Consider the following 18,304-nt stretch of genomic DNA (forward strand, 5'->3'; position numbering starts at 1 on the left):
TCTGCATGGAGCACTGGGTGTTATGCACAAAAAATGAATCATGGAACACTACATCTAAAACTAATGATGTAATGTATGGGGATTAACATAAGAATAAAAAAAAATTTCCATCAGAGATCAATCAATACCATTGACTAGAGCAGGATTTCACTGAATGTGAGGCACCAGGGAGCCATGGAGATCCTCCTCCCCTCCCCCCAAAAGTACACATGCTGCCCCTCTGTCAGTCTCTGGAATTTCACTGCAGGAGTAGTTGTAGATTGTCTACAAGTATCAGCCCCTGTCTAACTATAGCCCACAGCTGGAGAGAAGCTATGGCTGCTAAAACATCAACCACTGACTCGGGATTAAAGAGATATAGGCTCCTTCATAACTCATCCTATAGGGAGGACCAGTAAGCCAAACCCACCCCTATCCCTACCTTATCGATCGTAAAGGGTAGTGATTCCCAATTCCCATAGTTGTTCCATCACTCCCATCCAAATCATAGTTCTGACCCCTCATAAAGAGAGTGGAAATAATTTGTTAAGTGACTCAATGTGTCAAGCCTTCTGCTTGGTCCTTTATACATCACTCATTCCTACAACATCTCTGTGAGTGAGGCATTATTATTTCCATTCTACATATGAGTAGACTGAGGCTAATGGAGCCCAAAGATAATAACAGTCAATAAATAAAATCTGAATCAAGGCCCATGTAGCTCATAGCCTATGACTGTACACCCAAGAGTCAACATGTAGAGTTGTACTCTCTTATTATGTATTCTAAATACACCGGCCTTTGTTTGGGAGTTTGTGCCTTTATCACTGGTTTCCTATAGCTCCAGCACAGTGTCATGTGTTTGGAGGTAGTGTTCACAATGGCAACAGATGAAGTTAACTTCCAAATCCTTCCCAGAGTCCTCTTCCATCAGAGGCCCATGAAACCTAACCTAAACAGAGGGCATGTGAATGTAGTCACCACATTCATCAAAAGTAATGCCTTTTATACAACAGTTAACATACTATGTTGTCATGACAGGATATAATGAGTTAAAACCAAGATGAAAAGACAGGAGAGGAAGGAGAGGGAAGACATGAGAGAGGGTAGACAAAGAGTCACCTTTTCTGTGAGCTCCCTCTTCACCTGGGAAAGAAGGTAGCACCACTAATCCTCTCCCTAGGTAGGGAGCTTCCCCTAGTTTTTGAACCTGGCTGAGCCCCTCATTCAGGCCCACCTCATGACCTCTCATAAAGGGAGGTCACCACCACCTGGGGGCTCCCTTAAAGCCAACACAAACACAACTCTCCCTAGCAGAAATCAGCTCTCCATGCTCTTTCCTGAACTCTCCCACATTGTCTAACTGAGGTTCCCAGAGCTTGGACCAGGTGGAGATTCTGTTGCCAATGGCAACCAAAACCTACTGCTTCAAATCCATCTTCACTCTGATTGGGCTGGAGGGATGGAAGTCAAGGAGGAGCCAGGACCAAGCTGCCTTTGTGTCTAATACGTTCACTTCACAATCGTCATGCCTTATACTCATGTAAGTCTTCAGCTTTTTAAAAGGCTTTCCAGTAGCATCTCATCATCTCTTAATCTGGCAGACAGGAACTCTGCAGTTGTTTTGTCCCTCTGCACCAGCCTCAGCACCTTTGCAGACCAAAAGACTTTCAGCAGAGGAAGAGCAGAAATATGAACTTCCCAGTACAAAGCCACAGAATCACTCAGCCTTGCAAATGGATAGGGTCTTAGCAGCTCTCTAACTAGACTTCTCTCATCCTCAGCAGGGGTTCCCTGTAAACCAGCACTGTCCAAGAGAACTTTCTATGATGATGGAAATGAACAGATTTGTTCTGTCCAATACAGACCTCACTCGCTAGTCACATGTGGCTACTGATCACTTGAAATGAAGCTAATGCAATGGAGAAGCTGAATTTTTAATTTTATTTTAATTTTAACAAATTTTAACTTTAATATCCACATGTGGGTAGTGGCTACTGTATGGGCCAATGCGGCTCTGCAGCATCCCAACCAGACCTCACTGCAACGGTAATTTATGACCTCAATTTGCCACATGGTATTCTGCAGACCAAAAAGCATCATGGAATTTTACACAGAGGATAACAGCCATGTGTGCTGAAAGAACCACCAGATGAAAAGGCTAACTGGATTACCCTTTACCTATAGTTTGGATATTGATCACTTCAGTAACAAAATGCTTACATATTCTTAGAGACTGAGCAGGTTAGAAACAGAGGAAACACTAAAGACTATCTAGCTCAACCCCTCATTTTATCCATGGGAAAACAGACATGCTATACCTTTCTTCTCAGACTATACTTGACTCCTGTTTTCTAGGGAGTCCTGTGTGGCTCCACACTTGCTCCTAAAGATTGTGACAACCTGCCCAGATAGTCTGTATGCCAGGTTAGGTATGCCAGGGTAAGAGCCAAACTGGAGAGAAGAGATTACAATTACCACCATCACCATCAGCGACCAGGATCTCCTCCTCAATGATTTCATAAGGGACCTAGAAGTCAGGGGTAAACTGCAGGTAAAGGGCTAAGGGGGGCTCTGGGCCCAGACTCTGGATGCAAAGCCCAGTGGTTCCTCTCTCATTACTGCCCATTCTCCACCTTCACTTGTCCAATCACCTATTTGGAAAGCCCCTGATTTGAATGTTCAGAAAAAAACTGTTTTCCTCTCATCTTGGCTCAGAGCAGTGGTTTCAGTTTAAATTTGGGGCTTCTAGGCAAAATTGGCTCCCCGAGCAATCTCTTTCCTTTGTTATTTGCTTTGTTATTTGCTAGAGAGGGGGAGCCCCCACTGGTGTGGGTACTAGAAATGAAGATTATGAAGTTATGGACAGAATTTAATTTTCTTATAAAAAGAAAAATATACCCTTTTCTGTTTTTTTTTTTTAAACTGGATGTTAATAACGCAGATGCATGTCAGACTAATTTTTACTAGTGTTATTTAGAGATGTTTGATCATACTGTTAAGGAGAAACGTCTATGACATGTAAACATTTATTCATCAAACACTTATTGACACCTTCTTTCTAGTCATAGGCATAGCATTATCTTATAGAAGAGACAAATAGCATAGCATTATCTTATAGAAGAGACAAATAGCATTCATCCATTCAATATTTATTGAGTCCCTACTAGACAGAGAAAGTTCCTATCTTCATAGAACTTATGTTCCAGTAATAGGAGGTTTTCAGTACTCATGTGTACAAAATAAAATTATCATTTCAGATAGTATAAGTCCTAAAAGGCCATAAAAACGGTAGGATAGAGAGTGAAGAGTGGGATGGGGTGTGTTACTTGAGCTATGGTGGTCAGGAAAGGCCACTATAGGGAAGTGACATTTGAGCTAAAGTCTGAATATTGGGAAGGAGTCAAATGAAAGGATGAGAGAGGTCCCAGGTCGAAGGAACAACATTGCAAAAGCCCTGGGATGAGAGCAAGCTCGACATGTTTTAGGAACAGAACACTGGTAAGGCTGGAGTGAAGTGAACAAGTGGGAAGTGTTTCAGAGAAGAGGTCTGAGAAAGAGGAAGGATCAGATTACATAGAGCCTTATAGGTAAGGCAAAAGGTGTGGATGTTATTCCTAGAACAATGAGAAGCCACTCGGGAGTTTTAAACATGAGAGAGAGATGATCAGATTTATGAATACAAATACATACAATTATGGATAAAATATTTACAATATAGGAAGATGACTACAAAGCAGGCCATTACAAAAGTATTATAGGAACTATGTTAACAAAGAAACCTGCAGGAAAGAATAGGCAGGCCTCATGGAGTGATGGCATTCCAGGCCATCAGAGCAGGCGCAAAGGTACGGAAATGTGAAACAACACTGTGAACATGATGGCATGCTGGAGGGGACCACAGGTGGTCAGTCAGCATAGAGGCCAATAGGTGTGAGTCACCCCTGGGAGATCTTAGACACCAGCCCCAGAAATTGAAATTATTTTGCAGGCCACTGGTTCTTAACTTGACTCTTCAAATACTGGTATCGGGCCCCACACCAGACCAATTAGATCAGAAATTCTGAGGTGGGAGGGCAGGCACCGGTATATTTAAAAGCTCTCTGGGTGATGTTAATGCATAGCCAGGGTTGAGAACCACGCTGTAGGTGATGATTGAGGGGCCCTGCAGGGTTTGAGACAAGCGGTAACAATTATTTATTTTCCATTACAAATTTGTTTTTCTAAAGATTATATTTTAGAATACGGTGGTTTTAAAGTATAATATATTCAAGCAATGATGACAAATTAATTACCTACATTTGCATTTAAAAGTGCTGAACATTGTCACAAATGGAGTCACCAAGTTTCCCTTCCTCCTGAACTCTGGCTCTTATGACAGTTTATGAGAAACATAGAAACTTCCAGACAGAGGAAACCATGCACAGTACAGAGTTGGTGGATTTTAGAGCCAGAAGGGCACTCCCAAGAGCCCCTTTACTTTATAGATATAAAAAGAGAGGCCCAGAGAGGTGCCCTGGGTTAGCAGCAAGGACAGAACTAGAACCCAAGCTGTTTCTACCTCGCCATGCTGCCGCTTGTTTATTACTCAAGAAAAGCCATCCTAATTTCTGGACTTGACATCTTTGACAATAGTAAGTAGATCGTGAAAGAGCACTTAATTTTAGAAAAGAAATGTAAAAGAGGAAAAGGATGGGGGGAAAAAAAAGGCCAAACTAATTAAATATAGTTTTGGGCACATACAACTTTATTTTTCAGGTTATCCGCTTAGTTTATGACTGCTAAAGTTACTGCTTCTTTTCATGCTTGTTTTTGCTATTTCCATAGGCTTCCGTAAACTGAGAATTTGTTCAAAGTAATACAGGTTTTCTACAGGTTAATGATTCTTGTTCAAGGCACATTATTTCAAGACGTAGACCCACATTTTTCTCCAGCCTCTGGAAGAGAGAAGGGTTTGGAGCAAGAGACATAGAAGACTGGGTCCTTTCCCCATGCGGCAGGATGCATTTCAGGACAGAATCCCTGGCTCTGTTAGAACCAAACACTTGAGCATCATTTGAATCTATTTTTGAAATACCATTCCAGCCCTGAAAGGTGAACTATACTGTACATTTTATTTTATTTTATTTTATTTTATTTTTTTTTTAAGATTTTATTTATTTATTTGACAGAGAAAGACACAGCGAGAGAGGGGACACAAACGGGGAGTGGGAGAGGGAGAAGCAGACTCCCTGCCGAGCAGGGAGCCCGATGCGGGACTCGATCCTGGGACTCCAGGATCATGACCTGAGCCGAAGGCAGTCGCTTAACCAACTGAGCCACCCAGGCGCCCTATACTGTACATTTTAAAGGTGCGTCAAGCAAACGCAGTAGCAGCGCTAGCTACATTTATACCGCCACCTTCAAGCTCCAGACCCAAGATTCACGCAACAGCAGTGACCAACCACGTGGTTCTTCTCCATTTCTTGATGAAGTCTTTCATTTTACTTTCCTCTGGACAAGGTGGAGGAAGTGCACTGAGATTTTAAATGCCAGCTGAGTTTATCTGAAACAGAGGTAAAGGATGTCTCAGCCAAGGGCACTGTCCAATCTGGATGCAGCGACAGCCATAGAAACTGACACTGTGCATTTAAGTGTGTGAGTCCTGCAGTGATTCCAAAAGATAGTGCTTCTTGCTACTCACAACGACCAAAGAAGAGATCGGGTTCAAGCTGGGCTCTGTGTCAGCTATGAAAGCTACGACCATCCCCAGCAGAGGTAGACATTGCAATTGAGTCAACAGAAATAGTGGCTTAGCCAAGGCTTGGTCATGCAAAGATGGAAGCAAATCCTTAGTAAAAATCAGTCAAGTAGCCCAGGAGCAAGACTACATACAGATGAGCTCAGGAGGAGGAGCACAGAGCTTGGAAGTTGGCTCGGAGCAAGCCTGTGGGTGAACTATGTGAGGTCCACGGTAAGGGCTACCCAGCCCAAGGGTGGTCACTTCTGACTTTAAAGGGACCGAGCTCAAGACAGCCAACAGTATGCTTTCTTCAGCCAGAAATCCTCTGAAATTGTCTCCGCATCTTCTCAGGATATACCCAGAATTCTACCACTGTCCAGAATAGAGGGAAGGGTGCCCAGAACTCGGTCTCTCTTTGTGAACTGTGAAACTACACTTTATAGTCCTTTAAGATCTTTAGATATTATTTTCATGAATAACTCAGGTGTTTTGTTTTAAACTCCCAAAAGGACATCAATACTCTACATGATCTAGCTTTTTCTACAGCCTCTCAGAGGCTTTTATAGACTTATCCAATGTTTTTAATCCCTCAGTAAAGGTCCTAAGATAGTTCTATGTCCTGTTGTAATGTTTATACCTTTCTTCTTCTACTTTTATATTGTTTCTTTTTACTTCTTATGCAACTCCAATTCTAGAGCCTTTTATGTGTCTTAGAAACTATTTTTCGCTCCTATTTTCTGGAGTGCATTCAGCTTATAAACACCTATAAAAACACCAATAAAAATATATTTTAATGTCATGAACAGATTTAGGCTATAGGACGCACGTTCTAATGCAGCATTAGGTGAGGACATTTTTCTCCATACTGCTTTTATATCACTTGCAAGGTGATTTGTCAAAACAAATACTTTACCACTCTTCTCTGTAAGACTTCATATATTCCATGCTTGGCGGTTCCTCTCTATTTTTAATGCATCTGGAAACACAAAAGATGATTCAAGTGTCACTATCAGGGAATTCCTGGTTCTTTCCCTCTGTGTGAGTGATCAAGCACCCATTGATCGGCAAGTCCTGCAGTAGCTGCTTACTCCTCCTGGATGCTTCCATGGCCTGCTCACATCCTCCCTCTGAAGAGGTTTGCCAGGAATGTCTTCTGGGGCCAGCGCTGGAGTGCCCATGTAACCTTCTGGCCTACATCCACTCTCAGGCACTCATACCAATGTGCCAGGAAAACACAAGAGCTTTTTTTTTTTTTATTTTTATGCATTTATTTTTCTGTCCTTCTCATCTTCAAATGTCATCTTATCTGTGCCATGTTTTAACTAGAGCTAAGGGGATTGTGGGTGGCTTGCATTTGTTCCCTGTGTGGTCCTGGTGAGGATGCTGTAGTTTCGGACAGAGCAGCAACAGGAAGTAGAGATTTGGAGTGCTAGAAGGGGGTACTCAGCCATTCTCATCTCCTTTAGACACCCTTATGTCCAGTAAAGGTATTTGGAAGTCAAGCTGCTTCTTCTTTGGAATAACCTGCAGTGAGGGAGGTCTTCAGGTGCAGGAAGGAGGTTCCATTTTGCTAAGGAGAAAAAGACAAAACTGTAGTTGGTGCTTCTCTAGTTTCCAGGCAATCTTCTCCATCCTCTATCACTCTAATAATAGCCCCTTCAGAGGGCACTAGGCAGTATTCCAGCTCTGAAGGCCCCACCTCAGGAGTAAGATTGGGTGTTTGATTTTGCCTTAGAGCATGGGTTTACAAGAATTCAAATATAATTTACATACATTATGGAAATATGCCACTGGAGCTAAAGCAGACTATAATAATCAGAGTTCAGATGAATTGAAACTCTTACCTTTCAGAGGGGAGACATCTCTTTTTTCTTTGTGAATCTCAAAGTGAAGGGCCACAAGGGGCTGATTTCCAACTTCCTTCCAACTCCTACACCTTCACACTGGCTCCTACTCCTGCCACGCAAGGCAGTGAGCTTCTTGTTTTATAATCTCCACAGGCTCCAGCGAGAGTCCACTCCACCCAGACTTTTAAGGCCTAGTTAGGAGGACTGGCACTTGTCCTCCAACCTGTGGAGCAAAATTCAACAAGAAGAAGCCCACAAGGAAGGCACGGATTTTCCCTATCCCCAGCCCCCTCTCAGGACAGCGGCCGCCTGCCTTGAAGGCAGAAGTACGTGCAGCCGTTCCATCTGAGAGCCCTGCCTGGCTCTGTGCATGCCTCAGAATCATCAGGCACCATGGACACGTCTACATTATACAGTGTTCTGCATCACTTTCGGAGAGAACTTGGAGCAGGCGCAATACAGGTTTCCATATTTGAACATGAAAATGTAAGCATTTTATTTTGTGCTAAAATGAAACAACTTCTCAATCCAGAAGATGTCCATCTTTCAGCCACTTTCTGAATTATTCTCTGGGCCGTCAGCCTATGGGGGACTCCTCAGAAACTGAGAGGCCATCGGGCAGTATTTATGCCTGTGGTTTTGATCTTCGGAAGCAGCTCAGAGCTAGGAAGAGGAGAAAATTGGGAGGTAATCCTAGAAGGCTTTGATGTGGAAGCCCACAGGCCTGCAGAATGAAATGTTCTGGGAGGTGTGCAAATAGTTCTGGCTTCCGGGAGCAAAGTCTGGGCCAGAGGACCAGGGTCTGTGATGGCATGGGATATTTTTGGTCAAGTGCCTGAAGCCACATGGGCCTCCCATGTTTCGGTGCTGCAGCTGTAAACCCACTTGCACCCTGACCTCCTGGGATAAAGAGTAAATTGGGTACCAAAGGGAAGAAGAAAGAGGAAAGAATAGTGCTGAGGTGGGGGTATGCCCTACTTGGGGCAGAGGTAGAGCCAGATCCCATGTTATTAAGTACAGTTTACAGTTCATCCCAATTCCAATTGTTGCGATCTAATTTACCCACTCCCATGGGAATTTCTAGAGCCATCCAAAAGTAATAACCATAATCCATTGTGTTAATTGAGTCCTGGTAAACAGGGCTAATTCCTCATAATGACTGTAAATATGAGCATTCACCACAAAGTGCAATAATTGCCCTATAACACCCAGAGTGTCAGATTTACTTGAATGTCAGCTTTGTCCAGTATTTGCATCGCTGTTTTTTGTGGGGAGGTGCTTGTGATTTTTCTGTGTGTTTGGTAAAATATACACAACACAAAATTTAGCATTTTAACTACTTTTAAGTGTACATACAGTTCAGCGGCATTAAGTACATTTACGTTGTTGTACAACCATCACCATCATCCATATCCAGAACCTTCTGGTATCATCTCATACTGAAAACTGCATTATTTTTCACACAGGGTGTGAGCCACCCCAGACCTCAAAGCACAAGGAATCTGCCTGTCTTCCTGTTCAGTCCTGGGGAGACTATTATATAGCATTTTAAGGTTTACAAAGTGTTCTTCTTCGATGCACACATCAACTTATACGCCTTCTGCAAAAGGGAGAAGAGCAAGTTTCTGAGAGGGGGATGGACTTGCTCAAATAGAACAGTGACAATAGATGGAAATGGGCTAGGCATCCCATGCACATCCCATTGCACCTCATCACCTCTAACACTGAGGAGGAAGAGAAGGGTCCACGGAAGTAGCACCTACAAACATCCTCTAAGGGCAGAGCTGTTTCTTGTCCCACCCTCTACTTTATGGGGTTCTCACTGCTTTGAGGACAGAGAGCCAGAGCTGCCTAGGGTCCCAGAAAGAGAAGGCAGTCTCATACACGGCACTCCTTATGAAAGCCAACTTGGGTAGTTTAGCACTTTCTCTCTCCTCTCCTTCTTCCCTTGCATCAAAACAAACCCACACCCCATCCACTTTTTCACAAGGTTACCATAATACAACCCTCCCCATGCCCTCTTCCTAGCAAACACCTCCCTTATTCCTGATGATCATTTTAACCAAATTTCTCCTGCATAAAATTGGAAGCAACCAACAGACCTGCCTGGTGTGATTTCTCCTTCCTATACCTCATAGGGATGGCTCTGCCCATGACTGGACTCCACTGTATTGATTTCCTAGGGCTACCAAAACAAAATATCACAAACTAAATGGCTTAAAACAAAAGAGAAAAGAAAAACAAAGAAAACAAACAAAACCAAAAAAAAAAAAAAAAGACAAAAAACCAGAAATGTATTCTCTCACAGTTCAGGCCAGAAGTCCAAAATCAAGGTGTCAGCAGTGCCATGCTCCCACCTAAGGCTCTAGGGAAGAATCCTTGCTTGTCTCTTCTTAATTTCTGTAGCTCCTGACAATCCCTGGCATTCCCGGGCTTGTAGCTATCTCACTCATCCCTGCCTCCACCTTTGCATGGCCTTCTTCTCTCTGTGTCCTCTGCTCTTATAAGAATGTCGTCCATTGGATTTAGAGCCCACCCTAATCCAGTATGACCCTACCTTACCTTAACTAATGACATCTGCAAAGACCGGATTTCCAAATAAGGTCATATTCTGAGGTTTCAGGTAGACATGAACTTCAGAGGACACTTATTCAACCCTATACACCTATCTTACATCTTTAAGATGTGTTAAATCCAATTTCTTGTTTTCTTTGGAGTTTTTGTTTTTGTTTTTGCCTTTAGCACCTGCTCCGTTTCAATCCTGTTCTTGACCACTTTGTTGGAAACCTTTCTGAGGCATCTGCCTCTATTCCCTTTATCCCATTAAACATCTCCAAACATCACTTTAAAATGGGTGCATGGCTGGGTGTTCTACACAACTGATGAATTATTGAACACTACATCTGAAACTAATGATGTACTATATGTTGGCTAATTGAATTTAAATTAAAAAAATAAATAAAAGTAAAAAACTAAAATGGGTGCATGGACACCAGGTCAAGAAGGAAATAATAGTAAGTTGCCTAGAGAGGGTTCATTATTTCAAGTATCCATCTCTCCACATTCACCCAAGAAGCAATGTGTGCCCATCTCACATTCAGCATTGTGTTGGGGGCTACAGGGGTTCCTCCACTCAAGGGGCTTAGTGCACACAAGAGAAGTGAGTTACTGCATAGCTAAATGAGCAGGGAAGATAAAAGAGTCAAATACTGAAGGATGGAGTAGATGTGCACAGGTGGAACAGCAAACAACATGGGACAACCTGGGAAAAGCACAAAGGTACAAATAAGCCTGGTGTTTTCTGGGGACTGTGAACAGAACACATCTGACAACACAATGGGCTTTGCTCCAGAGAGTGGGCTGAATCAGTGATAAGGTTGGAAAGGCTACTGTTTGTGGATGTGCACCTGATTCTACAGGGCCTTGAGTCCAGGCCAAGAGGACCCATTAAGGGTTTTTAAGCAATTGGGGAGTTTGACTAAGTGGTGTTCAGGGAAGCCAGATCTAGTTGGGTGTGCAAGATGGATTCGGAGGAGTAGAGAGTTGGCAAGGAAGCCCTGGCTGAGAGCCCAGTTAAGAAGATAGGCTTCGGGGCCAGAGCTTTATTCCTCCACTGTCAGTGAATCCCCGTCCACTGCAGTAACCTTCCGTCAGACTCTCAATCAATACAGCCATCCTGACATGGCTCGGGGTAGGGCACCTGGCTGGCTTCCAGCCCTCCCTTCCCATTAACATGATGAGTTGCAGAGGGCATGTCAGGCAGAGCTTTCAGTGAATTCCAGGAATGGAGATCCCCTTCAGACACAAATCCCTGAAGAGAAGCTCAGGAGTGCTTTGCAAATCAACACATGAACGCCTTTATGGACAATGGCCTGTCCAGAGAGGTCAGAATCACCATGTCGGCTCAGATCCTGTTTCTTCCCACTGTTGTACTTCCCTAGGACTGGTGCTAGCTTAATCCAAGAGGTAACAAAGTGACCCCAGCTCAGGTACTATTTTGCAGCAGAGGGCACCATATAAGTGATCATTGTCTCTGATTAGACCGGGAGCTTCCCAAGAAGGGTGGACTGTCTTCCCCATAAGGCTCCCTCTATCAGGGTCCTTACTGTCACTAGACACAAAGCCCAGGGGAGGTTGTAACACACACCCACCTTCTCCATCCTCTTCATTCACCCACAAATTCCTCTGATTGGGACCTTAAGGATCACAGGGAGAGGTGGAGGTGACACTGAAGGGGCAGGAGCAAACCAGAATATGGTGGACAGAATAATTACTGAACTCCATAAGGTACATCTCTGAGCCTCTTTTCTTGCCTCAGGCCTCCCTAGAGAAATATGAGCAGAAGAGGGGAGCTCTAATTATCAGGAGGACGGCTGACTCCTTTGGCTTCCCTTCTTCTTAAGAAAAGCTTTGTACACCGTCATAGGAGGCTTCCTCTGGCTTACATCCACTGCCATCTTTGCCCGACTGTAGACCAGCCCAGAGCAACAGGCCTCAGGAAAGAGCTGTGGCAGGTACTTGCAGGGGAAAGGGTTAGGGAAGGAATTTCCTGAATGCAGCTAAGGCAAAGGGGAGTAAAGACACCCTCTCCACTTCCACCTGCTTTTAAACTGGAAGTTCAAGCTTCACTAGAAATAGATGGTACACAGGACAGGACTCCACAAGGAAAATAACCGTCCTCCAGATTGTTTTCCTTTTTTTAGTAATCAATCTAATTTGAAAGACATAACAACTTCCACCCCCTTTATTTCTGAAGAGAGATGCAAACAGGTGATTATTTGTACTAAAATTAAACTCTCTCTGTGTGTAGCTTCTTGATGGTATTCATATACTGAATCTGACTCACACTTTTGATGTGGAAAGGTTTTATTAACAGAACTACTTATCCCAGCCCACTCCCATCGGGATTCATGGCTCTTGCCCAAAGTACATTTTGGCTATTTCTATGCTACCTTAAATTCTGGCACACATTAATGTCTCATGACAAGCACATTCACGGACTCTATGAGAAATTCCTGGCTGTCCCTGGATAACAATAATGAAGCAAAATTCAAAGTAAGAAGCAGCCTTGGCTACACAAGAAAAGACCCCCAGATGGCGAAGTCTAGAGACCCAGAATCTTATCACAGCACTGTGATCCAGCCACTTGAGTCCTCAGGGTCTCAGGCTCCTCATCTGTAGAATGAGATTGCTGGCCTCACACGGTTCTCAGTTCTCTTCCAACTCTGACTTCCTGTGATTGTAAAAGACATTTAAAAATATCTCCAGGGAAAGAAATCTCACAATATTATTTAGTCATGAGAAGATTGAACTAATGATATCTAATATCTCTGGGTTCTAAAGTCTGTTATTCTGTTATATACAATGGTTTTTTAATGTGCAAAGATAAGTAAAAAAAAAATTTTAAACAAACAAAACAGAAGACTCCGTTTTTAATGCCCATTTTAAAAGAACTGAAATTAAAGAACCTAAAATAAAATCTCCAGCCATTCTGTGTTCACACACAGAGAAAGTGGGTGGATGAGATCAAAGCTATACAACATCTGGGGTGGCAAAAACTTGTGGTAACTGGGACTGTTTACTGATTGAAACAAGACACACGACAGCTATGAGACTCTATACCGCAGTCCTAGCTCCATGTTACTGCTAGACCTTTGGCCATAGAAGGAGCCCAAGATCCCAATAAGTTGATGACATTATATGAAAAAAAAAAAATCCATTCTCTCTTGACAAAGGCACAGCGAAGTGGCGGACCCTGGAGCATCAGGACAGCATCTCAAGATACTTAAGAACTTGGGTGGGGCAACCAAGGGCTTCAGCAGGTGCCCAGTTTGGATGTTACTAGGCAAATATGGCTATCCAAGTTGAGGTCACTAGAGATTAGTTCAGGTAACAATGGAGGTACAAAGGGAGTACAATATAGGGACAGACAGGTAAGATTCATCACCAAATACTCCAGTGAATCTGGCCATGGCAGGGAAGAGAGATGGGTGAGAGGTTAGGTCAGGTGATCAAGCATCAGAAAGGTTTTGTCAGGCCCCAAGTTTAAGCAGACTGTCACTTAACACAATCAGAGGTAAACCAAGCCCTCAAGGGCTGGGAATAGATTTTGAGTGCTGGTATGCAGAAGATGCTCAACTGTACGTGTTGACCACATGGAAATTTACAAAGAAACTACTGCTCCATTGCTCACTGAACAATATTTCCCATTCATGGCAGCTCAGACTGCCAGGTCAGCTGCAAGAGAGGGAAATGGGAATAAGGGGTAACTTCTAAGCTTAAAGGTACCTGGACCAGGTTCATGTCCCCCAGAAAAAGGATCCCACTTCATCAACCACCCTGGGTACCACTGATGGAAAGGAGCTGTATTATCTAGACGGGTTGGGGAACTACCAGAGAGTCAATGTCCTCCATAGTCTAAGTTGGGTGGGACTCTTGGAAAAGGGGTACTCATCTATTTGAATAAATACTCTTTAGCAGCACCCCCTACCCAGCTGTCTTAGAGTCTTAGAAAAACTAAAAGATTTCAGGTTGCTGGAAGTAGTTGGACACAAAAGGCCCTCCACAGAGTCATTAAAATGAGTGAGCAATTAAAGGCTCTGGGTGTCTAATTCCTGAGCACTTAGATCAGGCAGATGTGATGAACCCCAAGAATAAGGACCAGCTAAGCCTGTTTTCAGAGAAAGCATTTCCTTATTATGAGGAGAACGAGCATTAGATAAAGTAATGATCATTTTCAGTGGAAGCTTTTGAGAAATTATATTTAATTTCAAACTAGGTATTGCATTCCTTTAAATTCCATTTCTTGTGACATATCCATCTTCCAATAGAGATGACAGTTAACCAACACATCCTAGATTCTGTTAGAGATACTTTATTTGGAGAAGCATGTCTAAATACAGTCCGAGTCAGGGGGTGGTTTATATCTGGAAAATTTCTGGACCTCTGTTCTGCCCTGGCTTCTCTTAGTCATCCATGCCTGTGTCAAGGATTTCGCTAGCCACTTATTCAATACAATCAAACTCAATGTAGTACCAATTACTTGGCGGCACCTCCAAATTTTAATACATGGAAACAGACCCACACATATATGGTCACTTGGCTTATGACAAAGGTGACCCTACAGTGCTGTGGGGAAAGAATGGTGTTTTCAACAAGTGACTCTAAGCCAACTGGATACCAAAACAGGAAGAAAAAAATAAAAGAATCTTTCCCTCACCACACAAGAAAAGCACGTTCAAATACAGTACTGATCTGAATGTAAAAAGTTAAAACAGTAAAGTTTTTTCAGCACAAAATTTAGAGTAGACAAAGATTTCTTAAACAGGACACAACAACCACTAACAATAAAAGAAAATATTTTGGGGGCGCCTGGGTGGCTCAGTTGTTAAGCGTCTGCCCTCAGCTCAGGTCACGGTCCCAGGGTCCAGGGATTGAGCCCCGCATCGGGCTCCCTGCTCGGCGGAGAGCCTGCTTCTCCCTCTCCCGCTCCCCCTGCTTGTGTTCCCTCTCTCACTGTGTCTCTCTCTGTCAAATAAATAAATAAAATCTTTTTTAAAAAAAGAAAATATTTTAAAGACTAGACTACATTAAAATTATTAATGTATATTCATCAAAATACACCACGAAGAGTGTGAAGAGGCAAGCCACAGACTAGAAGGAAATATTCACAATACACTTATCAAAGGGCTCATATCCAGAATATATAAAGAACTCCTACAACTCAATAAGAAAAATGCAGATAATGCAATAGCAAAGATAAGGCAAAACAACCAAAGATGCACTTTTCAAAAGACAGCATCCAAATGGTCAATAAACACATGAAAATGTTCTTGACTTCATTCACCATCCAGGAAATACAAATACAAAACAAAACAAAAGCCATCCATAATGTGGCACTACCACATACCTACCAGAAGAGCTAAAACAGAAAAGACAAATAATACCAACTGTTAGCAAAGATGTGGAGCAACTGGAAGTATCCTTCCTGCTAGTGGAGATGTAAATTTTTACAACTACTTTGGAAAACTATTTGGCAGGATTTAACTAAAGCTAATACTCATACCCTATAGCCTGGTAATTACTCTCTTAGATACATACTCCACAATACTGACTACATGTATTCATCCATAGACCTACACAAAAGTGTTCACAGCAGCTTTATTCATAATAGCCCCAAACTGGAAACAACTCAAATACTCAAGTACCTTATACAGTAAAATGGATAAATAAATTGCAGCATATATATACAGTAGACTATTACATAGTAATGAACGTGACATGTAATTGCTACACTCAGCACGGATTAATCCCACACGTGTAATGTTGGACAAAAGAAGAGAGACGCGAAATAGTACATACTTGAAGATTCCATTTATATAAAGTTTCAAAACAGGCAAACTAATCTTAAGGTGCTGGAAGTCACCTGGGAGATTGGCCTCAAAGGGAGGGACTGATAAATGGAAGGGGACACTGGGGGGCCAGTGTCTTGATCTATATGCTAGTTACTCAAGTGTGTTCACTAGGTAAAAAATCACTGAGCTTAGGATTTGTGTACTTTTCTGGATGTACGTTATACTTCAGTAAAAAGTTTACAATATGAAAATATAAATGCAAATTAAAGACAGAAAGTGTATGTGGGGAAAAGAATCCACAAAAACTGACTTGCAAATGCAAACCTATTAAATGACAGTGAAATTGATACCTTCTTATTGTTCAGATTTTTCTATTCTAAAATGAAAATTGGCTTTTTTATTTAAGATCTATGCCCCACTTTCAAAAAGGATTGGAAGCCACAGTCTTATTTATTGAACAAATACACACTTGAGGCCTTTTTAGTCTTCATTGGAAGCTTTTAGGACATCAAAATTGTTAAATTTTGCTTGATTTACTTTTATTTTTTTCCCATGTTAATATATGGGTTTTTAAAAATGTAATTTTTCTTGGCTAACACCCTCTAATAAAGATTAACAACCCTAATATTTACATAGCCAGCAAGCAAATTCAGCTGAGCCAAACACAGTCTACCCAATCAGAGCCTTCAGAAGGCTTCAGCCAGTGGCTATCGTTCAGGTCTAACAGGCTCATGCTCACTGGAAATGGAAGATTGGGAGCAATTATCTCAGTAATCCAAGCCAAGAAACACAGCCATGCTATTCGGAGGGCGGGGGGGTGCGTGTGGGACAGAGACCAAGCCTGCTCAAGTGAAACAGAACCTGGCAGGCCAGAGGGAGCTCATGGTTTCCTACTTAGAACATGTGTGCTGGCTTCCACCCCTTTTGAAGGAAAGCTTTTCCAGGAGATGGGATCATTCTCTTTCACCCACCGAACTTAAATTTATACAATGCCCATGGTTTATAAAGTTTCTGGGATACTAATATCATATGAGTCTCTTGCTCATCCAAAAAAAAAGAGGGGAGTTATTACTATCCCCTTTTTGCTCATGAAGAACTAAGACTCAGACAGTGAAGGGATTCCTTACAGCCCCAGCAATGGTAAGTCACACAGCAAGGACAAAGCACATTCAGGCACAGTGCTCTGTCTCCTGTACCATGAGGTCTCCTGGCTCTCCTCCAAGCCTGCTTATGACAATGAGAACACAATCTCAAGACTTGAAAATAGTTAGGCTAGGATTAATAGACATTGGGCAGCAGGCAAGCTGGAAACTAGCACCAAGCCCACAGACAGTGTTCACACCTTCAGGATCATGCATTTGGAGGCCCTGGGAAAACAAAGTGGGCTGGGTGGGAGCCAGGACTAGGGGCAATTAGCAGTTGAGTGTGACAATGGTTAGAATGCTTCAGTCTGACTCTACTACAGAAAGAGGTCATCAGCAATGGTAGAAACATGTGCCATCTGGGCAGGCTTTTCTGCAGATAGGGAACTGACACCTATGGGTTTGAAACATATGAGATATAGCTCTGAAATCTATCCATGAATATGATAGGTTTGGGTTCTGCTAGAGACAGTATGTTGTGAATACCAAACAGTATAAAGAGCAGTGGCTTTAGAGTCCAGTAGATTTGGCTTTGAATCCCATATCTATTTTTCACTAGATACGTGTCCCAGAACAAGTTACTTTGCTCTGATGAGCTTCAGTTGCCTTGACCATAAAATAGCAATGATAATACCTACATATCAGAATCATTGTGAAAATTGATGAAATAATAAATGTAAAGTTCCTGGCATGTAGTAAGCAATAAAGAAGTATTACTTCCTTTCCCTACTGCCTACCTTAAAAAAATATCAATTTGTATCTTCCTTGGCAGCTAGAATGAAATAAAAACATAAATCATCTAAAGTCCTACCTTACAGGGTAATCATATATGAGTATATAATAACCTTCTAAGATGGCCCAATTTAGGAACCTTGACCTATTTTTTTTTCTTTTTCACCTGGAAGTAATCTGATTAACTCAGTGCCTGCTTCATTCCTGTTTCATTTTCTGGAATAGAAATTGCAATAATCTTCTCCTAAATGTCAATCTAAGTGATTAACATGACAAAAACATGTCAGCTGTGGTCAGAATCCAGCTCCCATGATTTTCTCTAGGACTGATGTTGCCAAATTCTGCCTGAAAAAAAAGATGAGTGTCTGATTGCCAGGTTAAGTCCAAATGTTGCTCTGGACAAATTCCATAGGTTACCCAGAGACGCTGAAAGGGTCTTATATATCTGGCTACCCATGACTTTCCTTTTAAAAAGCAAATACAAACTTTTCAAAATCTACAGGTGTTCTTCCATGAAAACCTTTTGCT

General features: G+C 42.3%; 1 protein-coding gene across 1 annotated transcript in view; it reads right to left on the bottom strand.

The window, feature by feature from the left end:
• The window catches only part of KALRN (kalirin RhoGEF kinase), a 535,107-nt gene that overhangs the window by 467,415 nt on the left and 49,388 nt on the right, over positions 1–18,304 (bottom strand). The window lies entirely within an intron of this gene.

Source organism: Leptonychotes weddellii, chromosome 1, assembly GCF_054177405.1.
Source record: "Leptonychotes weddellii isolate Sample4059 chromosome 1, ASM5417740v2, whole genome shotgun sequence".
Classification (NCBI taxonomy): Eukaryota; Metazoa; Chordata; class Mammalia; order Carnivora; family Phocidae; genus Leptonychotes; species Leptonychotes weddellii.